We start from the raw sequence: 12,288 nt of genomic DNA on the forward strand, positions 1-12,288 counted from the left end.
AATACTGTTATGAAAGTATGTAACAGAATGAAAAGCCCAAAAGGAGTGTTTGGTAGGCCTGAGAGACTTCAGAAAGGCAGGTCACTGTGAGATTTGGAAGACACTGCAGACAGAGTCTGGGGAATGGGCAAGGGCACCGAGGATAACAAAAGAAAGGAGGGTTCAGAGCTGAGGCATACAAAGCCTGGAAGCAAGGGCAGAGGGGGAGCTACAGGTGGGTTTCAGGAGGGACTGGAATAATCCCCAGTTCCCGAAAGCAGACACTTCCCCTCTTTGCTGCCTTTTCCAAGTAAAAACTAAAATTTAGACTTGCATATAGTTTTCTGCATGTTCTGATTAAAGCTACCACCTCACTCCAAATCATGACATAATGAAATGAGTTTGTCTATCTATAAACCTAGTAAAATATATTCATCAGTTCAAGATGGTACAATCCTGACTAGAGAGTAAAATCCTGAATTAATAATTACTCTGATCTCCCAGTCTCACCCATCTTCTTTTGACTAGCCCATATAGCCAAGTTGCAATAAACATACAAACTTGACAATACGTAACCTGCATACCCGTAAATATAAAGTCGGCGTCCCTGACCCAGTTAGCAAACAAATTTTCATTGTAGTATTTATAACAAATATCTCATAGGGTAAAATAAAAATAATCTAAATTTCAGCTACAATGAGATGGTACTACAGCAGGTCCTCGAATAACATCATTTAGTTCAACATCGTTTTATTATAACGTTGATGAGATGCCATAGGAACTTAACTCTGGTTTATATCAATTAGCCTTTGGTAAAACTGGTTTTGTTTTATGACATTTCACTTCAAGTCACAGAACGTTATTAACAACTTATTAACAACGTTAAGTGAGGTCTTACTGTACTGATTTCTGCCAAAGATAAACTAATGTTTGCTTGTGTGTGGCTAATTTCTTGACTTGGGGGCATCAATTAAAAGCAAAGTACCAACACTGACTGACACAGTCAAACCTTTACTCACAACAAATAAGTTTTGTTGTCTCTCCACTCCTATGCGGAAAGCCCGACAAAGTTTTTTCAGCCTTCCAATTCAGACCACATGTAGCAAAAATAATCCTAACTATATTATTAGTTCGTCTTTATTGAGTACGTACTATGTGTACTCACTGAGCTAAATGTTTGCTAGCCATTAAAATTCAATAGTCATAACTCAACAAAAAGGCAATCCAATTTTTCAAAAGGGCAAAGGTCTTAGACATCTCTCCAAAGAAGATACACAAATGACCAATAAGTTCATGAAAAGATGTTCAACATCACTAGTTACTAAGAAAATGTAAATCAAATTCATAATAAGATACCACTTCACACCTCCTAAGATGGCCACAATCAAATAAAAGGAAAATAACAAGTGTTGGCAAGGAGGTGGAGAAACTGGAACCCTCAAATATTGCTGGTGGGAATGTAAAATGGTGCAGCCTCTGTGGAAAGCAGTATGATAGTCCCTCAAAAAGTTAAATATAGAAATATTATATGGCCCAGCAATTCCATTCTCAGGTATAGACCCCAAAGAACTAAAAACAGGTATTCAAACAAGTCCTAGTACATTATTCACAATATTCACAATAGGCAAAGATGGAAATGACACAACTGTCCATCAGCAGGTAAGTGGACAAGCAACAGGTGATGTATCCACACAATGGAATAGTGTTCAGCTATAGAGAGATGAAGTACTGACACATGCTACAACAAGGATGAAGCTCAGAAACATCACACTGAGTGAAAGAAGCCAGACTCAAAAGGTCACTTACTATGTGATTCCATGTATTTGAAATACCCAGAATTTCTGTCTGTAGAGACAGAAAGCAGACCGGTAGTTACCGAGAGAGGGGCAGGGGAGAATAAAGAGTGACTGCTCAATGGGAACCGTGTCTCCCTTGGGGCTGATGAAAAAGTTCTGGAACCAGAGTGACGGTTGCACAACATTGTGAATGTAATACATACCACTGTGCTGTACACTTTAAAAGAGGTTTCATGTTATGTGAATTTCACCTCAAAAAAAAAAATTCAACAGTCAGGACAACTCTGTGATAGGAATTACTCCTACACCAACTTTGTGGACTCAGAAACACAAGCTCTGAGAAATTAAATGACTTGATCAAGGCACCAGAGGGAGTGGGTAGAGGAGCAGAAATTCAAAGCCAGATCTGTGCACGAGACTGCACTCTTTTTTAGTTGTTGTTGTTGTTGATAGAATGTAGGGCCTTCTTAACCCCTCTCTCCCAAAAGTAATTTTATGCCCAGCTATCTATAATCCTCCTTATTAGCAACTCCTATGTGATGCAGCTAACAAGTCTGCGCTCTTAACATGACATACGGCTTCCCTATTTCAATAAGCAATTAGAAGAAAAATATTACAATATGGGAATATGATAAATATACTCTTAATATTAGCCTGATCCTAACTAACACCACTCAGTAAATCCACATTTCAGGCCTCAAAAAGTTCATCTGCCAAGAAGTTAAATAATATACTTGGGATTATTTCATAATGAAAATGATTAGCCAGCAGAGTATGAAAGGATGGTGTGTTCTCAGCTTTACTGCTCAATCAAAAATGTAATCATGTAAAAACTGAATATAATTCTACTTAATCTTACTTAAATGTTAAGATTTCAAGTACCAAGTAATCAGGTTGAAGGTGTCAAATATCCCTCCTCTTTCAAGAGATTTTCCTGTGTCATCAAATTAGATGCCCACACACAAACGTAGTCATCACTGTCGCTGCACTGTTTCCTTTGCTCCCAAATTACATGGCTTCACATACTAACACATTGTAGTCTAACTTACAGGATCATCATAACATCACAGACAGGCAGACTAATGACAATGTCAAATATAACCTGTAAAAGATGGACACAAAATATGTACAACCTTTGAGTAGTGACAAAGGTGAAAAAGATTACCCAGCCAAGCCTTGTTTAAAGTACTGCCCACTTAACAAGGAATCAGATAAACCATCTCAAGAAACCTACTGGGTACTGACTAATAAAATATAATAAAACATCAAGTTTGTATCTAAGCTAAATGGCTGATTCAGTCTGGGGTGGTTCTGTACCACCTACCATCCAGGCCCAATACTTGAGCTTCCTGTCATTCAATCTTATAGACAAGTTTCATCATTTTCTTCAAACGTGTGGAAGCTTCTTATGATGAGATCCTTGTACTGAGAGCTTGTGAAGGATATGCAGGCAAGCTATGAAGACAATTTACTATACAGAGGTAAGAGGATAACCAAAGTAGGCTGAAGAGTCACTGCCATCACACACTAATGCATATTTTCAGTTAATGTAATAGTGGAAGATAACCAGGAAGAGCCAGCAGTGAGCTGACCACACTGGCATGCTATAATCAGAGACCAAGTGGCTAATTTAAAGAAAAGTATTGCTCTACTACCAGCTTTAGCCTTAAAAACAACAACAAATCGTTTACTCCTGGACAGGTCATATGTGTTCAACAAAGGGAGGACTGCAGGTTTTTCAAAGTGAGCTTTTCAGTCCTAAGCAGGTCAGTAGGAACTAACATCCCAGGCAGCATCTCAAATCCAAGACATTTTCACATATCTATAATGATTCATCTACAATCATAAAATTGCCTTAAACACCTCCTCCTTCTCCTCAGTCTCAACACTCTTTAGCCAATTCTAAAGAACACATATAACCACCCTCCATAACTAGTAATCATGTCATTTTGCTAATTAAGTAATGTAAAAATCCTTCTTACCAGCAATCCAAGGTTATTATTTAGGGTTTAAACTATAAGAATTCCTTGCTAACCCCTAACCACAAATTAGTCATAGAACAATGAATGACTGCAGAAGTTGCCTCTAGCTAATGGCTACATCCTCAGACCCTGCAGAATATTTTTATGGGCCTGGAGCTGCTCAGAATCCATGTCGAAGATGATGTATATAGTCCAGGAACCCACCCTTAAAGGGTGCACGGTAGATTTGAACATGGATACTAAATGCTGGCCTCTGACCAACCCTTAATACCCAGTAACCTAAAGAAAAAGTGTTTATAAACTTTAAACCTTTAGAAATATTTCAGAATCAACATAGCACCTCCAAGGTAAGCATGGGCTTACTAAATCTCCTATGAGTTTCCCAGAAAATGGCACACGAGCCTTAAGTCTCTTTGAAACCCAATAATCTCAAGAAGCAAAATGCAGGGATAATTAACTTCCCAGTGGCATTTAGAAATAATGACATGGGGGGGGGGGTGATTAGACTCATCCTAAGAGACAGCTCACTGCCAGTCTACAGCTACTTCAGCTATTGTATTGGTGCTGTATGTCAACTTTCTCTCACACATGAAGGGAGGGGGAAAAATGGAATCAAACAAATGACTTCAGCCAATTTTACTTCCTGTATTACAGCTACCTTCCTGAAATATTTAAAGCACATAGCAGTCACTAAAACCTTATTCAATGAATGAGAAAGGGATACCAAAGATAAGCACTAATCAGTAGCCCACACATGTAAAACATTTTAAAACGAAAAAAGCACCTTAAATTTCTTTTTTTTTAAGATTTTATTTATTTATTTTTAGAGAAGGAAGGGAGAGAGAAAGAGAGAGAGAGAGAAACATCAATGTGCGGTTGCTGGGGGCCGTGGCCTGCAACTCAGGCATGTGCCCTGACTGGGTATCGAACCCGTGACACTTTGGTTTGCAGCCCGTGCTCAATCCACTGAGCTACACCAGCCAGGACAAAAGCACCTTAAATTTCAATTAAAGGTAGCAAAGTAAACTGAATGCTACAGTACTGGCACATTGTTCACGTGAGCAGACAGATGAGGTTTTTGAGCTGATTACCCACATTTATCAGTATGACTGGAAACCTAACATATGGTTCCTTCCACGTCAGATACATTTCACACCACGGAACAGAAACTCCCACTGTACTCATCAGCTGAAATGTCTAAAAGATTTTCAAAAGTACTTTCAATGCAAAGTTGAAATGTATTTTAATGTGCTTGCCAGATGTCATGATAAATACAAGGCAGAAGCTAGGAGAAAGCCATGAAGACTGGGTAAATCATTTCCTTTTCAATCATTTTCAGTACGAGAGTCCTCCAAACAGTACAGAAAACATCAGTAGAGGAAACATCATCCCTCAAACATAAGGCCAAGCACTACCTTCAGGGGAACACATAATAAAACCACCATAAGTAACTAAGCTTCCTCAAAAAATTAAACACAGAATTACCATATGAGCCAGAAATCCCCAAAAGATTGTTCTTCTAGGTATATACCCAAAAGAACTAAAAGCAAGAACTCAGTCAGATATATGTATACCAATGCTCACAGCAGAATTATTTGCAATAGCCAAAAGGTGGAAAAAATGCAGGTATCCACTGATGAATGGATCAGCAAAGTGTGGTATACACATACAGTGGAATATAATGCAGTCCTAAAAGGGAGTGAAATTCTGACACAGGCTAAACAATGATGAACCTTGAGGACACTGTGCTCAATAAGCCAGACACAAGTGGACAAATACTATAATTGCATCTACATGAGGTATCCAAAGTAGTTATAGTCACAGAAACAGAAAGTAGAATGGTGGTTGCCAGGGGCTGGGAAAAGAAAAGAATCGGGAGTTATTGTTTAGTAGTACAGAGTTTCTGTTTGGAAAGATAAAAAGCGTTCTGGAGATGGATGGTGGTGATGGTAGCATAGCAATGTGATTACACTTAATGCCACTGAACTGTACACTTAAAAATGCTTTACATGATAAATTTTATTATGTATATTTTACCACAATTTTTTCAAAGTAACCAAGCAAGAACCATCATCAAACTTTTCTGGCAAAATTATGTCAAGAGAAGTGGTCAAAGTCTGTAACAGGCATGCTTCACTGTCATCCTCCAGAACCTAGACCACTAACCTTAAAGTCAAGGTCTCAGAATAGCCCTGGCTCGGGGGCTCAGTTGGTAGAGCATCGTCCCCTCCCACACACCAAAAGGTCCCCGTCAGGATGCCACAGAAGACAATCAATCGATGTTTCTCTCTCACACTGATGTGTCCCCCCTACACCCCTTCCTCTCTCTATAAAAATCAATAAACATATCCTTGGGTAAGGATAATTTTTTAAAAAGTATTCCCAGTTTGTCGCCCTGGCTGGTGTAGCTCAGTGGATTGAGTGCGGGCTGCGAACCAAAGTGTCACAGGTTCGATTCCCAGTAAGGGCACATGCCTGGGTTGCAGGCCACAGACCCCAGCAACCGCACATTGATGTTTCTCTCTCTCTCTCTCTTTCTCTCTCCCTTCCCTCTCTAAAAATAAATAAAATAAAATCTTTTTTAAAAAAAAGTATTCCCAGTTTGCCAAGAATAAAAAAGATTAGATGTTTAAGTTTTTTTTTAATCTCAGAATATAGGAGGGGTGGATATGCCATTTTCATGTTGCTACAGATATATACCAATCAACTGAAGAAGCTGAATTATACTCTAGAAGAGGTTATTTTTGTTAAATAAAATGAATGGGCACCCTTTCTCATTTAAAACAAAAAACAAAAAAAAAACTTTTCCTTCCAGTTTCCAATGGAAGTGGCAAGATTGAAATAACCAGTTTTACTTCTAACAAAGAAGCACAATGGATCCTAAAAAGTGACTTTTAAGCTCCTGATTTTAATATGGTGGTTCTACAGTGGGAAACTGCAAGCAACAATTTAAAATAACAACAACAACAATAATAATGTACAAACTTCCTTCACTAGTATTAACTGACTTTGTACAAGTTACTTAACCTTTCTAGGCCTCATCTGAAAAATGGGGATAAAGCTTACACCTATCTACCTTTAAGAACTATTTGGCCCTGGCTGGCATAGCTCAGTGGATTGAGCGCGGGCTGGGAACCAAAGTGTCCCAGGTTCGATTTCCAGCCAGGGTACATGCCTGGGTTGCAGGCCATAACCCCCAGCAACCGCACATTGATGTTTCTCTCTCTCTCTCTCTCTCTATGGCTCTCTCGCTCTCTCTCTCTCTCTCTCTCCCTCCCTCCCTCCCTCTCTCCCTCCCTCTCTCTCTCTCTCTCTCTCTCTCTCCCTCCCTTCCCTCTCTAAAAATAAATAATAAATAAAATATTCAAAAAAAAAAAAAAAGAAAGCTCCTCTTTAAAAAAAAAAAAAACTGTTTGAAGATCTAATGAGGTAATATATATAAAAAACACACTGAGTTCAACGCCTAGAACACATAAATGCTCCACAGATAATTCCCTCTCCTCCTGCCTTTTACTAACATCTGCCCTTTGTTACTCCTGGATCAGCCTCCAGGGGCTATGCTGATGTTTTGGCCAGTAACCTACAGCTCCTCCCTCAGGTCCCAGCTGTTTCTCTCAGTTCTGGTTGTTTCACTTGGGGTTTCTTAGAGGATCCTATCTATATTTAGAAATAATGCTAGTACCAACTGTGGACTCAACAGGTGCTTGGAGGGCACTTGAGCACTCAGCAGTTTTCGACTGTTTCCAGTGTGAATTCATTTTGGTTCCACAACTGGCTGTCCTGACTTCCACAAGGAAGAGGGGCACGCGTGCACAGTGCTTCGGCAGTACACTAAACAGAAAATTAACTGTGCTCACAGGACAAACCCTTAGCAAGATGTATTAGCCCTATTATCAGGACCCCAGATTTGTTAAATCGCAGGAGCAAACATTCGATTAACTCTATAGGTGTAGCCCATTAACCCAATCTTCATCTAAATCACTAATATCATATCAGATCCAAGTTTCAACCAGTTCATACTGCTTATATATTACACAACCAAAATCAGAGGAGGGAGAAAGCTGGAAGACCCACCAGGCAGTGAAGATTTAAAGGCATCCAACAGAGCTGGGCCTGAATTTAGCTTGACTCACTAGCTCTGTGACCTCTGTAAGTTATTTCATCTCTTAGTTTACAAAATAGGAAATAATTGTGAGGATTAAATTAAATGAGATAGCCCTGACTGGTGTGGCACAGTTGGTTGGGCGTTATCCCTCAAAGCCAAAATTCACAGGTTAGATTCGGGGTCAGGGCACATGCCTGAGTTGTGGGTTCAGTCCCTGATTGGGGCAGGTTGGGGTGCATATGAGAAGAGGCAACCAACCAATTGAAGTTTCTCTCTCATATTGATGTTTCTCTCCCTCTCTTTCTCCCCCACCCCCTCTCTCTAAAAATAAATAAAATCTTTTTTAAAAAATTAAATGAGAGAATGCATCTAAAACAATCTTAACACCTTGCCTAGCCCACTAAAGAGGTCAATAAGAAGCCACATTATCATTAATGAGGACTCTGTACTCACTCCTTGCTTTGTTCAGTTTTTATAACATATAGGAAAAGTGACAATTTAGATAATTAGTTTTGGACCTTTATAATGTGGTCTAATGCTGCCATCCAAGACCTAGCTGCGAAATAAACATAAACTCACGAATTCCCAGAAATCTTAGATGAGTCAGCAAAACTTAATGCCCAACAAACACAAAGCTTAAGGTGGACTATTTATGAACACACAAAGGTAACTACAATTTCAAAATCAGCAATCTTGTCATCTAATACCATTCAAAATTTAGTCTGGAAATCCAAGTATCAAGGAAATGCAAAGATCATGACTCCAGAAATACTTTCCTACAATATTTTTAAATAAAGTGATTTTTTCAAATCACCTTCATTCAAACTGGAAGGTATAAAGCAGCCTGACAACTTGAAATCATCATCAAGAATTTCTTGAGGCAGCACACAAACTCTCTCCCACGAACTTAAAACCAGTAGCAGACCATACATGAAATTTTCTCAGTAAGAACTGCAGTTCTAACACAGTACAGATAACTCTGACTTTATCGAGGCTATTCTTCACCTTTTGGTCTTGGTTCTCCACCAAATACCTTGAACACTGCTTTATCACTGACCTGACTTAAAAGTAAGATGCCTGTTTCTGGTTATCCGTTCTCTCCAGCTTCATTAACAACAGGTAAATTACATACATAACCTGATGAACAGAGGAGAAACTACCATTACAGGCATACTTTATCAATGAAACGGACTACAAACGAAAACCAAATTATTAAAAGAACAATTTGTACTCCTTAGCAGAGAAGTCTGGGAAAGATCCACCTTCTAAATAAACCGTCATCCTGGATGAACTAGGAGAAAAAAGCCAAGTACTCCATACTCTCCAACTGGCTGCACCCTCTGCTTTAATTCAAGCCCAAACCACATTAACTTTATTTCTCTGCTGCACTTTGCATTATTTTTCGTTCCCGTCCTCCTCTCAACTCCAAGAATGCTCTTCTATCTCTTATTTTCAAATCCCATTTGGTCCCCAAATCTCTTTTTTAAGTTGATTTAGAGAGAGGAAGAGACTGGTTGATGCTTGTATGTGCCCTGACCGGGAATCGAACCTTCAACCTTAGCTTATGCGGAGAACGCTCTAACTAACTGAGCTACGTGGCCAGGGCCTCCACTTTGCCCCCAAATCTTAAGGGCCTCTGGCACCCACTCAAATGACCTTACGCATCCCAACTGTATTCCCAATTCATTGTACTTCTCCGAAAATAACCCATTCTTTCATTATTTTCCATCTCTTGTTGTTTCTTAAAATCCAATACCCCCACACGGTCACATCAAAGAACCCCCTTACTCCATTGTTTCCCCGGCCTATGCTTCTTGAAACACCCCAACTCAGACCGGTGGGCTTCAGCTCGCCCCAGACCCCCAAAACCTTTCACCATCTGGGCACCCCAAGTCCCAAGGGCTCGCGTCGCCTCCCCTCCGTACCCAACCCCCAACAACTACCCCTTCCCCCGTGCTCTCCCTCAAGCCCACTCTCTGCACCTCTGTGCCCCCTTTATCCCCTACCAACCTCCTTCACCCAGCACGCTCAGCTTCACCTACTCCGGGCCCCCGCAGTCGCCGCGTCCCCCCAGTTCCGGGCTCCGCGTCCCGGACGCTCCGGGGTCTGAGAAGAGGAAAAGAGCTCCGCCGCCTGCTTCGCCTCTTTTAGAGCCGGCGACGTCGCCGCCGCGCTGCTCCCTCGGCTCTCCCAGAATCGGACGCCGCCCCGCCTCCGCCCGCCCCTTTCCCTGCTTCCCTCCTCTGCCGGCAGGCGGACTAGGAATCGCAGCCGCGACTAGGGGCCGGAGCGCCAGCGGATCCACACCGACCTCGCCGGGGCTCGAGCTATTCGCCCCGCCCCGGAGCGCGCTCGGGCGCGTGCGCGCCAGCCAGCCAGCGCACAGGGCACGTGCTCGCGCCGGCGCGAACCTGGCGTGCGAGTGGAAAGGCGCCGGGAGGGAGGAGGTCTGTGGTCTGTCGGGTTACCGTTCTTCGCGCGACTAAGTCCCTCGCGCCTGAGTTGAGGGAGCTTGGGCGTCGCCGGAGATTGGGATAACAAGGAAGGGGAAGGATTGGAGGACTGGATCGGAAACAAACTCATAGGTGGAAGCGGCGGTGGATGGGACGCGAACTCGCGTCCACGTACAGAACTGCCATTGCCCAGAGAAAGCGAGCGGCGTGTGGGTGGGGGATAGCAAGCTGGGAGTGCTGCACCCAAGCTGAAACTGCCGGAAAGACCCGAAACTCTCTCGGATGAGGCCGAAGGCGGGCGCCTCCAGGGGCAGCGTGCGAGGGGCTTTTTCTGTTGGTCCTGGCTGGGATCTCGTCTGTCAGGTCGCCTTCCCTTTCGCCGCTTACGTCTTCACCCCGTGAATTTTTCCACCACTTTTCCCTTTGCCTCTTTCCAAACCCAAGTTTTACAACAAAAGGCCATTTCAGAGCCACCGGCTGCGAGGAAACTCTGGGACGTCCGGATTTGGCGGCCGCTGGGCCTCCTGGGAGGCATGGAGGCCGGTGCAGAGTGGGGCAGGGAGGAGGTAGCGCTCAGGCCTGGCGCTCAGCAACCTCTGGAACGAGTTGGGGGTTCTCTACCCCGGCCACGTATCCACGACACACCGCCCAAGTCCGTTGCTGAGTCGGTTTTCTTATATCAGCTGTCTGCATCCACCTCTGCAGTTGTGGTCAATCTCACCACTCGTCGAATCTTTCTGTTAAATATTCCCCTGTCTTTGTGGTCAGATTCCCAACCTCCTCAATGCAAGAACTACTTTTTTAAAGATATTATTTATTTTTAGAGAATGGGGAAGGGAGGAAGAGAGGGAGAGAAACACCGATGTGAGAGAACTATTGATGTGTTGTCTCTCTTACGCCCGGAATCGTGAGGGGACAAACCGCAACCCAGGCTTGTGGCCTGACCAGAATGGAATCTGGGACCTTTGGGAACCACGCCCAACCAACTGGTCAAGGACACAACCCCTAATACCTGCGTAGCTTCTTGGCCAATGTCCTGCGTGTGTGAAACACTTGCCCCACTGGTCGGCCGCCTATTAGGAAAGGCTACCAGCTGAGAATTTAGGTAATTGACATTAAAAATATCAATCAGAGCCCTGGCTGGTGTGACAAACTGAAAGTCCACCTCTTTGATTCCCAATCAGAGCACATGCCTGGGTTGCGGGCCAGGTCCCCAGTTGGGGGGCACGCAAGAGGCAACCACACATTGATATTTATCTCCCTCTTTCCCTCCCCCTCTCTCCAAAAATAAGTAAATAAAATCTTTTTAAAATACAATAAAATAAAATTAATCAGAATCTGTCATCATATTATCAAAGAGTTTTTTGAGGCCAAAGCATAAGGGTATCTGGACAAACCCGAGAGGGTATACGAATGCATAGAGTCACAGGCACAATGCAGTGTGGACTTCCACATACTTATTGCAGCTGCACTAAACGTTACAGGAGTAGTAGAGTAAATCTCTACAAAGTCATCGGTCCTTTGATTTTTAACTTTGCATGGTGTGAGGCTTCAAAAATACCTTGGAGCCCACTGATCCCTGGTTAATAATGCCTAATCTAGTCCAACCATATTATTTACAGATCTAAAGAAACAGAAGAGTAAGTTAGTCATCCAGCTAGTTAGGGCACTACACCATCTGCTGCTTCCTATTGAATTCTTTCAAAGATTCAATTAGAAGCAGACCACCCAAATATCATTCACTGAATTGGCATAAATACCCAATGAGTGGTAGGCATTGCCCTAGGCAGTGGGTCACTCACAAAGAAGAATAAAACAATATCGTTATCTCCAAGGAGAGTATCTACTTATAAAGGAGGGTATAAGCTATTAAATAATTAATTATAATAACGTGGCAAATGCTGAAACAGAAAAGTGCAAAGTGGAATGAATGACAAATTCACAATTCCCCTCCCTCCCATACAGAATGGGAA

General features: G+C 42.4%; 1 protein-coding gene across 6 annotated transcripts in view; it reads right to left on the reverse strand.

The window, feature by feature from the left end:
* The window catches only part of SPATS2 (spermatogenesis associated serine rich 2), a 108,425-nt gene extending 98,211 nt beyond the window's left edge, over nt 1-10,214 (reverse strand). Inside the window, exons 1-2 of one of the 6 annotated variants that reach the window (XM_036019078.1) lie at nt 9,905-10,193; nt 8,920-8,999 (exon numbers count right to left, since the gene is read on the reverse strand). The gene's annotated coding sequence lies outside the window, so the exon portion shown is untranslated. Of the gene's footprint in view, nt 1-8,919; nt 9,000-9,872 lie in introns of all 6 variants that reach the window. The other 5 variants (XM_036019079.1, XM_036019076.1, XM_028532479.2 and 2 more) reach the window with 5 other exon arrangements.
* Nucleotides 10,215-12,288: the final 2,074 nt, after the last annotated feature.

The sequence above is a fragment of the Phyllostomus discolor genome, chromosome 2 (assembly GCF_004126475.2).
Source record: "Phyllostomus discolor isolate MPI-MPIP mPhyDis1 chromosome 2, mPhyDis1.pri.v3, whole genome shotgun sequence".
Lineage (NCBI taxonomy): Eukaryota > Metazoa > Chordata > Mammalia > Chiroptera > Phyllostomidae > Phyllostomus > Phyllostomus discolor.